Raw genomic sequence first — 13,006 nt, 5'->3', positions numbered from 1 at the left:
TCAAAAGTTTGCTTGTCGCAAACATAATAGAAATGTCTCAGGAATGGACTTCATCCCTTGTTTTTCCAATTCCGGTGTAACCAAAAAAATAGAACATAACTTTTTCTTTTTCTTGAGATCCATTACATTGAGTGACATCTACTGTTTTCAAAAAAATTAATTAGAAAGAAGAATTACGTTTGGGACAAAAATAGCATACAGTAAATATACACACTTACATTCATATTAGTTGTTTAAAATTCAAGTTATTGACCAAAAAAACTTATTTTGTTAAAAGAAGCTTTACCACATTTGGCAAACTCATTTTTTGTAGAAGAAAGTTCACTACAGCTAATTCAAAAAAATATTAGAAAAATCAAAAAAATTTAAAAATATTTTAAACAAATAAAATTTTTAACATTTTAAGCAATAAATTTGCTTAAAAACAAAAAAACAATTGTACCTCCTAAAAGGACTTAAAGGTTTTCCATCTTTATTTTTGTCCAACTCATTGCACTGAAATGGGGCTGGGTTTCCTTCTAGTCCCTGATCGGACTGGAGAGTGTTGTTGAGCCCGTTTGGATCCACTATGGGTCCTGTTTCGATATTTCGAACTGTTTAATGCGTTGAACTCGTTGAGTACTATATACTTATAAAAAATCACGTTGATCGGATATCGATAAACACTTAATTAGAATTTCTATTTAAGGCTACTCTCCAGTTGGGTTTTTGAATGGAAAGGTGTTGTTAGGTCTTCGTGAGTCCACAATAAAACTCATATCGATAATTCAAACTGTTCACTATGTAGGACTCGTCGAGTACTTCATCCTTACAAAAAATTACATTGATCGGATATCGATAAACACTTGATTAGATCACATTTGTATTTTAAAAATCATATTTACTGTTGACACAAATGTGATCTGATCTTATGGATATCAATATACTATCAATGTCATTTTTTATAAAGATAAAATACTCGACGAGTATTATATATTGTATGATTCAAATTATCGATGCGGTTTCGTGATAGATCCACGAAAGCTCAACGGTACTCTAGTTTAATTTGAACCGGAGATATAATAAAATTAAAAAAAGAAAAAAAAAATAAAGGTACAAAAAGCGAAGCGAGTGTGCAAACAAATTCCACGTCACCGCCAACAGTGGATTCCAAAGAGGTCTATCCTCAGCCTCTCATGTATCTCTTTTCTACTTTGTCTTGCATTTCATTTTCAACGCTGACAATAAAAAGACACAAATTGTATAAGCTTTTTCATGCTTTACTTACTTCTCTGGCCCATCTTTTCTCTGTCCTCTTCTAGGCAAAGAATATTATTAGTTCAGATTCTTTTTTCTTTTTTTTCTTTCTAAAAAGATTCATTTTTATTTTTATTTTTATTTTTATCATAAGATAGTCGGGGCTTCAGAACAACTAATTATTATGTAAATTTTCGTTTCATGCATATCAAGTAGCTATTAGACATAAATCAAAGAAGAGTGTAAAATAAAAAAAAAATTATTTAATAGACTTGACCAATATTTTACGTAGAGCAATGCTACGTATCATGAAAAGATTTTCATGAAAATAATCATGAAAGATTTATGATTCTTGGATTACACTTAAAATAAAACACCACACACTAATCAAGATAATCTAAGGGTCATAAATTTTTCATGATCAGTTTCATGAAAGTTTTTTCATGATTCCTATCTTTTCTCTTTTACGTATTCTTACAATTAATACATGATAAGTTGGATTACCAAATAACTTCTATTTATATAAGACTTGAGGTCTATTTAAAGAGAGAGAGAGAGAGCCCGAGGACATTGCTCCACCCAAATTAAGAGATATGAAGGTCGTGATTGTTTGATAATTTTAAATTCCGCTTCTTAATTAGGATAAAAAAAGTAAAACAAGCCTCAAATGATCAGTTGACAAATTGCTGAAGGAACTGGAATGACATATTTGATAGATTCTGTTATTGCATATATCACTAATCAAACACAAACACAAATTAATAGTCATATAGATATTCTTTATATGCAATTAAAAAGTATATGCATCCCTTTTTTCTAATGCTTATATATTATCTCTTCTACTTCTACAGTGACCATATCTCTGGTAAAATATACACCATATGTTGTTGATATAATACTCAGAGAGAGAGAGAGAGAGAGAGAGAGTAGTGACAACTAAAAAGATAAAACTCTTTATCAACTAAGGAACACCATGCATATGGTGGACGTCGTAGGAGAGAAGAACAGTATGGTTTCACAAATTTTTATTTGTTTATTCAGAAAGCATAAGTTCTGCTCTTAGGAGAGTCAGCAATTTTGAGAGTTTCTTCGACGAGCTTGCGAGCCTTCCTGCTCCTAATCTCGACTCTCATGCTCTCGCTCTTCTCGATCTTGTCATAATCTGGTTTCTTCAATTTCAGAGACCTCAGTTTTGACTTGAGGTTCACCACCAACCTTTCCAAACTCATCATCACCATATCTATATACCTAATCAAACCTGTCTTAAGAACACAACAGAACAAACTCACCATAATTAGTTTATTGGATAATTGGAAACGAAAAAAGAAAAAAGAAAAAAGAAAAAAAGAAAAAGAGAGAATGTAAGAGAAACCTGAGGATTGTGAAGAAGAGAAATGGATTTTTGGGTATAGAAAAAGAATGAGCAAAGAGATGGTTTAAAAAAAGAAGTGAGAGGGAGAGAATAAAGTGAGGGAGATGATATGAATGAGAAACGGTTGGATGTCACAATACAGGTTTAGAGAGAGAGAGAGAGAGAGGTTGGAAGGCAGACCACGCAATTATTGAGAGACTTTTATTGAGAGAGACAGAGAGAGCTAAAATGACCTTCTGACTTCTGTTAGAAAATTCCTTATAATATATGGAAAATGTTTGGTGATTTTAAATTTTGTGATAGTTTGAAAATATCAAAACGATATTGTTTTGATATTTTAAAGTTATTTTGTACTCAAAACGATGTCGTGTTGACATTTTTAGGCTATTTGAACTACAAAATTTATGGCCACCAATCATTGCCCATAATATATAGTGGGAGAGAGTGATGATACATAGAAAATTATATATTTTTTGTTTTATTTATTTATTTAATCTCTTATTTGTATTCCACAACATACTATATGTTACATGTATGTAGAATTCACTATAAAAATTTAATTTTGAATTTTTAAAAATTACTTTCATATAAAAATGAAAATAATATGAAATCGATCGGTGTTTTCAAACTATTTCATTGTTTTGTTTTTGAAAATATAAAAAATAAAAATAGAAATAACGAAAACATAACTAAACAGGTTATACTAGAAATTGATTCACAAATAAAAATTTTAGACATATAAAACTCATTCATGATGTGGCAACCATATTTTTATAATTATGAATTATAATCATTGTTTTGTTTGAAATAAAAAGACTATTATAAAGGCTACATCATCATTTCGTTTGAATTTTTTATACAAAAATTCTGCTCATACCTTCTAATTTTTTTTGTTTTGTTTTGTTTTGAAGATATGTGTTCTTTACCTACCCTATCATATATTTATTGTATAAAGGTGAAATCTACGTCTCCATATATAATTGGTTTTTTCTTCTCTCTACTTTTGATCTGTGGTTCTCAATTGTTATTCAGCTATGAGAGAAAAAAACAAAAGAAACAAACAAATGAGGTCAAGCAATTTGGTTTTGGATTTTGCTTATTGCCTTTTTTTCAGTTTTTGTTACTTTTGGCTGCAACCACTAACAGAGATTTCTATTGTATCATGTCGAGAACACTCTTGCACTGGTCATTTTCTTCTTTCACTTTTTGGGCTGTGGAATAATACTATGGTATGTACCATTTTATGATTTAAATTAATATTTATTTTTAATATTCTAAAAAAAATTAATATTGATTTTTGTGTGGACCAATCTTTTTCTATATTGATTATGAATGATATTGATGTTTCATAGTGGGCCAATGTGACTGAGTAAATTATCAAATTAAAGTGAATTACGTTTCATTGTTTACAATCTATTGTAGACTAGTAGTTGTGTGTGGAAAAAAAAATTGAACCTTAGTGCTGATAAAGAAATCAATGAATAGACAAATGATGTGTCATGAATTTGTAAAGCAATGATGTTATAAATTCAGAAAATATATCCATAATTTATCTAATTTTTTTTAACATATGATTTAAATTTGTTATATATATAAATTTTACAATGCATTCATTCAATCACTACCATAAACATGCATTCTGCATGGAAATCTCGTCCCATTCAATCTCCCCCAGACTAATTGTTTGTACAATAGGACCCCATTTACACTATATTTGGATTGAATGATTTAGATTGAAAAGAAAAGAAATGTAGAGATATGTATTTTTCTTATTTGTTTGGATAACTTAAATAGAGAGAAATAGAAAAAAAATTGAGAGAAATGAAGAAAAATCTATTTCTCTTATAATCCTTATTTTCAATCTTTTCAAAAGTAGAAAGATTGAGAGAAAAAAAAAAATCAACAGATTCTTATATTTTTATAATATCAATTTTGTCCCTATAAAAATAAAAGAAACAAAATGATTGACAAAATATAAAAAGATTATTTTAGTAATATAACATAAAACAGTTTCTTTTGTTTTCTCTTATAAAATCTAATCAAACAAGAAACAAAGAAATCACAATCATTTATTTTCTTTTATTTTTTATTTATTTAAAAAAAAATAAGAGAAATCACAATCATTTCTTTTCTTTTCTTTTCCCTTATAACTTAAGTAATCATTTTTTTTTTTTCTCCTTCTTGGGATCCAAACTTAGTGTTAGTGCTTTGGCCAATGGACACTGGATAGGCATTTCGATACTTAAGTTAGCACCATCTTCATGGATATAATGATATCAAATTACTGTATTGTGACCTCTTTTAAAGGTGAGCTCTTTATACAGAATATACACTTTTATACGAAATAATTAACTAGAATAATACTATATGCATCAATTAGTACTATACTAATTAGTATATCAATTGATGATGTGGCATAATTTAAAATTTTTTTGATATTTGTAATGTGATTAATGAGTGGGGTCAATAATAATGTCATAACTAGTGTTGGTACACTAGTTAGTACACTAATTGGTGCATGTAGCACCACTGAATTAACTAAGATTGTTAGCATCTCCTTATCCAGTGATAATAAGTTGTCTAGATTGTTACGCTGTGTTTGGTTGAGAAATTTGGAGAGAGATTTGGAAAGAAAATGAAAAAGATATATAAAATTAGGTGAAATATAAGTATATTTTATTTTTTATTTCCCTTTCTAAATTCCTCCTCAAATTCCCAACCAAACTAACTCCTAAATTATCTCCACCGTTTGCTCAGGTTTAGGCATTCAAACAGAATAGCTTGATAAATTTGGCAAACCGAATTGGCCTAACATTGCATCCAAATGGAGCGACAATACATCCGAGCAGAGTATCCTAATAGAGCAATAGTGTATTCGAGCATAGCGTTAACAGTGGCCAAATAGAAAATGAGCTATATGTTCATGTTTTTTTTTTTTGCATAGGGTAAAATAGAATTAAGAACTCGAATGCAGAGACTCTGAACAAATAAGAGCTGTTGGGATCTGGGATCCCGCCCAAGACCTTATAGAAATCAAAACAAGCAGAAAAACACACTCACACATAAGGAGACACAATATTTTACGTGGTTCGGCCCAATGCCTACGTCCACGGGAGAGTAACCGGTTATCACTATACCAATGAGGAGATTACAGAAAGATTACAATAGAGGAGGAGCTCACACTCTCCTCACTCAGCCACTCACCCGTCTCCCTCGCTCACACCGAGGGAGACGGTCTCTCCGCCTCAAATCTCTCGCACTCTTTGGTTCACGGTTTTCTTCCTCACTCTTTTTCTCTATTTGGCCTCTCCTCTCACCCTCTATTTATACACATTGGAGTAGGTGGGAGTGCCTTTGGGTAGCCTCCATTCTTGACCCTTGACATGGTTGGTGGCCACCAAGCTTGACTTGGTTGGTTGCCTTCCATTGTTGACTAAGGTGTGTTCCCATGGAAGAGAATCACCTCCTTCACATGGGGTGAATTCAACAAATATAGAATTGTTGTTCCAACCCACATGCATGAAAAACATGGGAAGGCAACCAACCAAGTCAAGCTTGGCAGCCACCAACCATAGCAAGGGTCAAGAATGGAGGCTACCCAAGTCAAGAATGAAGGCTCTCCCACCTACTCCTTTTGTGTATAAATAGAGATGGGAGGGAGAGGATGTGAGATATCAGAAATTGGAGAGTGAGAGACTGTGAGTTGAGTGAGTTTCATCTCCTCCTCTGTATTTTGTATTTTGCTCCATTTTAGTGAAAATTCTCATTTCTGTCCGTGGATGTAGGCATTGGGCCGAACCACGTAAATATTGTGTTCTCTGTGTGTGTGTGATATTTTTCTGGGTGTGTGTTTGATCCTAACAAAGTGGTATCAGAGCCTCGTCGGTGGCGTTTCGGAACAAAAACAGCGTGGTGTTCGAAACTGCCCAGAAATAAAGTTGCTCGAAATCAGGTTTTGAGCATACCAGGAGCAAGGGCTCGAGAAGAGGAGTCCAACCATATAAAGCAGACACCCAGAGGAGTTGGCAAGCGCCCCCACGCGCCTCCTGAAGAAGGCGCGTGAGGCCCAGTCTCGGCACGCGCCCCCACGCGCCGTGAAGGCAGACGGCGCGTCGGCCCAGTCGCATGCACGCGCCCACGCGCGGATGAAGGAAGAAGACGAGTGGGAGAGGCGCGTGTATGGCACGCGCGTGCCACGTCAGCAGCCACGTCATCTGCCACGTCATCCGCTGTAGGGAGTTTGATGTATGCAATGGTGTCCACCCGACCAGATATTGCTCATGCGGTTGGAGTTGTAAGCAGATTCCTTTCCAATCCAGGAAAAGAGCATTGGGAAGCAGTCAAGTGGATTCTGAGGTACCTCAAGGGTACAGCAAAAATGTGTTTGTGCTTTAGAGATGCTAAACCAGTCTTGGAAGGCTATACTGATTCAGATATGGCAGGCGATCTTGATGGTAGGAAATCTACATCAGGATTGCTGTTCACTTTCGCAGGGGGAGCTGTGTCTTGGCAGTCCAAGCTGCAAAAGTGTGTTGCTTTATCCACAACTGAGGCAGAGTATATTGCCGCAGCAGAAGCCGGGAAAGAAATGTTGTGGTTGAAACGGTTTCTCCAAGAATTGGGATTAAAGCAAGAAAAGTTCACGGTACATTGTGATAGTCAGAGTGCCATAGACCTGAGCAAGAATTCAATGTACCATTCTCGCACAAAGCACATTGATGTTCGGTATCATTGGATACGCGAAGTGATGGACAAGCAGTTATTGGAACTGACCAAGATCCACACAGATAAGAATCCAGCTGACATGCTTACAAAGGTGGTCTCGAGAGACAAACTCGAAATTTGCAGAGACATTGCCGGGATGGACTTCAAGTGAGAAGTCAGTCATGCATATGGGTATGGAGGGGGAGAATTGTTGTTCCAACCCACATGCATGAAAAACATGGGAAGGCAACCAACCAAGTCAAGCTTGGCAGCCACCAACCATAGCAAGGGTCAAGAATGGAGGCTACCCAAGTCAAGAATGAAGGCTCTCCCACCTACTCCTTTTGTGTATAAATAGAGATGGGAGGGAGAGGATGTGAGATATAAGAAATTGGAGAGTGAGAGACTGTGAGTTGAGTGAGTTTCATCTCCTCCTCTGTATTTTGTATTTTGCTCCATTTTAGTGAAAATTCTCATTTCTGTCCGTGGATGTAGGCATTGGGCCGAACCACGTAAATATTGTGTTCTCTGTGTGTGTGTGATATTTTTCTGGGTGTGTGTTTGATCCTAACAAGAGCTTGGAGGGAGTTCGGAACATCTTCCATCCACACCCTCATTTCTTCAAAACGAATCGCCATTCAAGCTAAAAAATGAGCCACACTATTCCTCTCTCGACGGACATGTGAGACATGATGAACTGCGAAACCACCCAAGAGTTTCCGGATTTTAAACACAAAATGCCTATATGGAGACAATTCAGATGCTGCCCTTGCCCCTGCGATGGCTCTAATCATATTCACACAATCCCTTTCCAGGTGAATGGTAGTGAGCCCCAATTCCAGCGCAAACATTACCCCACGAAGAAGTGCAGCTGCCTCCGAACATTCAACATCCCACATTAGTGGAGCCTGTTCACACAAAGAGGCTATAACCTGCCCCCGATCATCTCGGACAACCACGCCGGAACCGGATAGACACTCAGACCTCGTTTGGAAACAGGTTAATTTAGTAACTTTTTGATTATTTGGCTAAAATATGAGCTAAAAAAAACTAGTATGTTTGGGATGACTTTTTGACTTTTTACTAAAAGATGTGCAAAAAATAGAGAGAAAAGAGAATCTTTGACTTTTTGGTACGGGTTGTTGACTTTTTGACTAATTTAGTGACTTTTTGACTTTTTAACTAAAAAAGATGGTTCCTAAACGAGACCTCAGTCTTGAACATTGCCCCATCACAGTTCATGTTAGGACCCATATAATTTTAACTTTGTGATGTTGATATATGTATTTTTAATCTTCATCAATAAAATCTTTTGTTCACCAAATTTTTTTTTTTTGCTTTGACAAATTGTATCAACTATCCTATTTCCTCTCTCTAACCCAAATTTTGATTTTTTAAATTGTTGTTTTCAATTACACTAAAAGTCGCAATCCCCACAAACATACTAGAGAGAAACGGGAAATGCTGGAGACCCCCAGCTCCAGGGCACCCCCAGCACCCCCACCTCCACGTGGGGGGCTGCTTGTGGCTGAAAACCAAAAAAAAAAAAAAAAAAAAAAAAACAGTTTTTTGGACCAATCAGAAGGGACCCCCAGTACCCCCACTGGGGGTCTCATGCATTTTCCAGAGAGAAACCGGACCATTTCCTTTCATATATTGTGCAACTTGTGCTTTTTGAAAGTCAAGTGAGACAGTCTGCATTTATTATTGTGCAAATGGTTGTGAGATAAATCAGACCTTTAATATTTGGTTATGATTTATTATTATGTTAAGACTGGGTATAGAGTTATTTGATTTGTGAAAATTGCCCAATTCGAACCGCCCGTGCTGATTTGAGCGATTTTGCAAAATTGTTAGGGTCGGATGTAGTTTTAATATTTTTTTATTTTGCGGGTTGCATATATAAAGCCTTGACTTGAATAAACATTTAAACACAAAACACAAAAATAGTTGCATATATAAAGCTCTTGACTTGAATAAACATTTAAACACAAAACACAAAAATAGAGCCTTCAGCTCCTAGGTCCTTCCAAGCTACGTCCATGGAGGAAGTATATCATCGTTACCTGAAAATGATTTTCCAAATAGGGTGAGCCAAAACCCAGTAGAAACAGTCTAATACAATGTATGAGATTCAACTAAGTTATAAGTATTAGTGATATATTCAATATTTGTGACAAACACACATCCTTCACATGATAACGCGGTACCGATATTCACATCTCAAGCCATTTCCATTTGTTCATTTCAAGTTAATTCAATTTATTTCTATGCATAAGCCAAGTTTACAATTTTCCAAATAACCCAACTGAGGCTAACTCAGTGGTTCTCAATCAACGTAGCCATCATACAAGCACTTCAATCTTGTCATTTTACAGAAATTTCGTCCGCGGGATCGGTACCCATGTATGCATATGATTTTGGGACTTTCACCCTGGACACTCCGACCAACTTAATTTCAATAGAGTCCATCTCGTATCTGCTCCCAAAACATGGAGTACATCCCATTCTTCTCCCACAACATTATACATATACAATGTATTTAAAGGTACCGTCATATTCAATGACACAATTAAATGATTAGTTTTAATTTACTTAATCCTTATGCAATTTCTATAACAATCATAATTATCCTCCACCAATAGCCCAATACAGATATTCAATCTTTATAACAGATAATTCATCACATTTTCATAGGTGAGTGATTAAGCAAATCCAACAACACCATTCATCTATATTTTCCCTAAATTTCACATTTTCCATGCCAATTTCATTATTTATGCAAAATAATCATTGAAGACATGTTAGGGCAAATCTCTCCATTTTTCAAATATTAACCCAAACGCTAAAATCTACTATTCTAACATAAGATAACTTCATATACAAAACCCCATAATCATTTATGTAATACAACATAGGAACCCCTCTTTTCAATTTGAATCCAAACCCTAGGTTTACTCAAATACTCTCAAAATCTCACCATTTGTACATAACAACAAATAACTAAGTTAAAGATCATATCAATGTGTAGAATATCCCTACCTCAAGTATAGAAGCCTAAAGGAGAAGTGGAGAAACCTCAAAGGTGCCCAAACTTGACTTTATTCGGATCAAATGGAAGCCTACGGGATGCTCTATCTTTTTATCAAATAGAGTAGGGTAGAGAGATCCCTAAATCTAGGTGTATTTCTAAAAAGAAGTCGGATTTGTGAGAGAGAAAGAGCTGATCTAGGGTTTTTGAGTGAAAATGTACCAAAAAAAGAGCTGATCTAGGGTTTTTGAGTGAAAATGTACCAAAAAGTGATGTAAAAATGAGCTGCTGCGAACTGATATACGCAAGGCTCACTCGAGCGAAGGAGTTGTTGCTCGAGCGACCAGATACAATAAGCGTCATCGCTTGAGCGCAGAATACAAATTCTCAGAAGTTTTGCAGACAAAAGACCGTTGCTCGAGCATAAGAGCTCTTGCTCGAGCGAACACCAACACCCTCCCAAAAACTCTACAGGACTGAACAAATGCTAGGATATCACAAAGCTCACTCGAGCGCAAGAAGCTTTGCTCGAGCGAAGAAGCCAAAATCTGGACAACAACATTCTAGACCAACTAGCAACCAACCTGTTCCAAACACGCCTAAATTATAAATCACACATCAAAGAATTTCATCCCTGAAATTATAAATCACGCATCAAAGTCATGTTTAGCCAATTTCCAAAATGATTACAATTCAATTCTCAACACCATGACCCACCTACTGGTCATTTATCCCCTCACATGATGAACGAATTCACAATAGACATCTCAACATATATTACCAATATGCATCCTCATAGTTTTAACCAATTTCAATATGTATATCTCATATTTCAAAACATATTCAATGTTTATAATAAATTCGCATTTCCAAAACTTAAACAACATATACAGTGTTCATAATAAGCTTGCGTTTCCGAAATCTATTCAACATATACAATATTCTCATAATTCAAAACATATACAATGTCTTTACAGTTCATGAACCAAAAAAAAAAAAATCTCAACATATACTCAAACATCCACAAATAAGTCTGGATATTTTTCACGGACTTCCAATTCACGCTCCTAAGTTGCTTCCTCAACGCCGTGATGTTTTCAAAATACTTCGACCAAGGGCATTGTCTTGCCTCAGAAGACTCGGCCCTGTCTATCCAAGACTCTCACTGGTCTCTCCTCATACGAGGCATCCTCATCTACCTCTAAGTCGGTCCAATCCAACACGTGATGAATCCGACTCATACTTCCGAAGCATACTAATATGAAACACGTCATGCACTCTAGAAAGTTGTGGCCACTAAAACAAAAAATATTTTTGGCGACATTTTTTAGCAACCAAACTGAAATTAGTCGCCAATTTTATATAATCGGTGACAATATACTTGTTGGTCGCCAAAAAATACACTATTGGCGACGAGTTGAGATTTTTAGTCTCCAAAAGGTTTGGTGCCAACTTAATTTTTTGCTCGGGAGCACCAAAAATATTTTCATGACCAAATTAATATATAGAGATGAAAATTTTGGTCCCCGATTGTAATTTTTGGCGACATAAATGAAATAGTCGCGGAAAAGGTGAATGGTACTTATGGCGATTGAAGGAATTTAGTCGCCAATAAATTAGCAAACGAAACTAAGTCGTTTTGCATTTTTCTTTTTATTTTTTATTTTTTTTAAGACTTGATCGACCTTTTTGGTGAATAAACAAATCAGACCTAACCATTGTTCATCTCATTCTCTCTCAATCCACAGCCTCAAGCGGCGCACAGCAAAATAGAGGTATGTCTCCCTCTCCCTCTCCCTCTCCCTCTCCCTTTCCCTCTCTCTCTCACTATCTCACACCGCCTTCTCCCTATCTTTTTCGTCTTCGTCTCTCTTCCTCTCGCTCTTTCTCTCTCTGATATTTTGAATTTACGAGACTGATTTTGGGACTATTTTGGGACTGCAATTCTACATTGAAGACAGATTTATATATATATATATATATTAAATTCTGTCTTTTAAATATATGAGTAGAGACAAATTTTAGGATTGATAAATATATTTTGGGACTGCAATTCTACATTGAATATATGATAAATAAAAGACTAATGTGTATATATATATATATACATACATATATATATATATATATATATATATGAGTAGAGACAGATTATGTTTGTGTTTTTGTTTTTGTGTGTTTTGTTTGTTAATCGATTAATGAAATTTAATGAAATTGCTTGTTAATCGGTTAATCGGTTAATGAAATTTGTGTGTAATTTTCTAAACAGAGTCTTTTTGTTTTCCTTTTTATTTTCTCTTCAAATCATCTCATTCAAAAAGGCAGGCAGCTGTTTTAATTTTTTTCACCCCTTCACTGGTATATGTTACTCTTTTAAATTTTTAACTAAATGCACTTTTAGTCATAAATTTTGATTCCTGGAATTATTCACTATCAATAGAATTTCTAGTTTGGGGATTTGTTATCACCAGTGATTTGGAAAAAATTAAGAATTCTTTCTTTGAAAGAAAAGTAATATGTACAAACACAAGTTTTAAAACAAGAGTTATCATTCTTTTATTTTCTAAAGAATTCAGGAATTTTGGGGAACAAATGGTGAGATTCTAAATAATAAATAGAGGAGAATCTTCAGTACAAGTGTTTGTATAAATTTGTGAGATTCC

This window comes from Camellia sinensis, chromosome 1, assembly GCF_055761805.1.
Source record: "Camellia sinensis isolate YWXY chromosome 1, ASM5576180v1, whole genome shotgun sequence".
NCBI lineage: Eukaryota > Viridiplantae > Streptophyta > Magnoliopsida > Ericales > Theaceae > Camellia > Camellia sinensis.
This window is presented reverse-complemented; position numbering follows the sequence as displayed.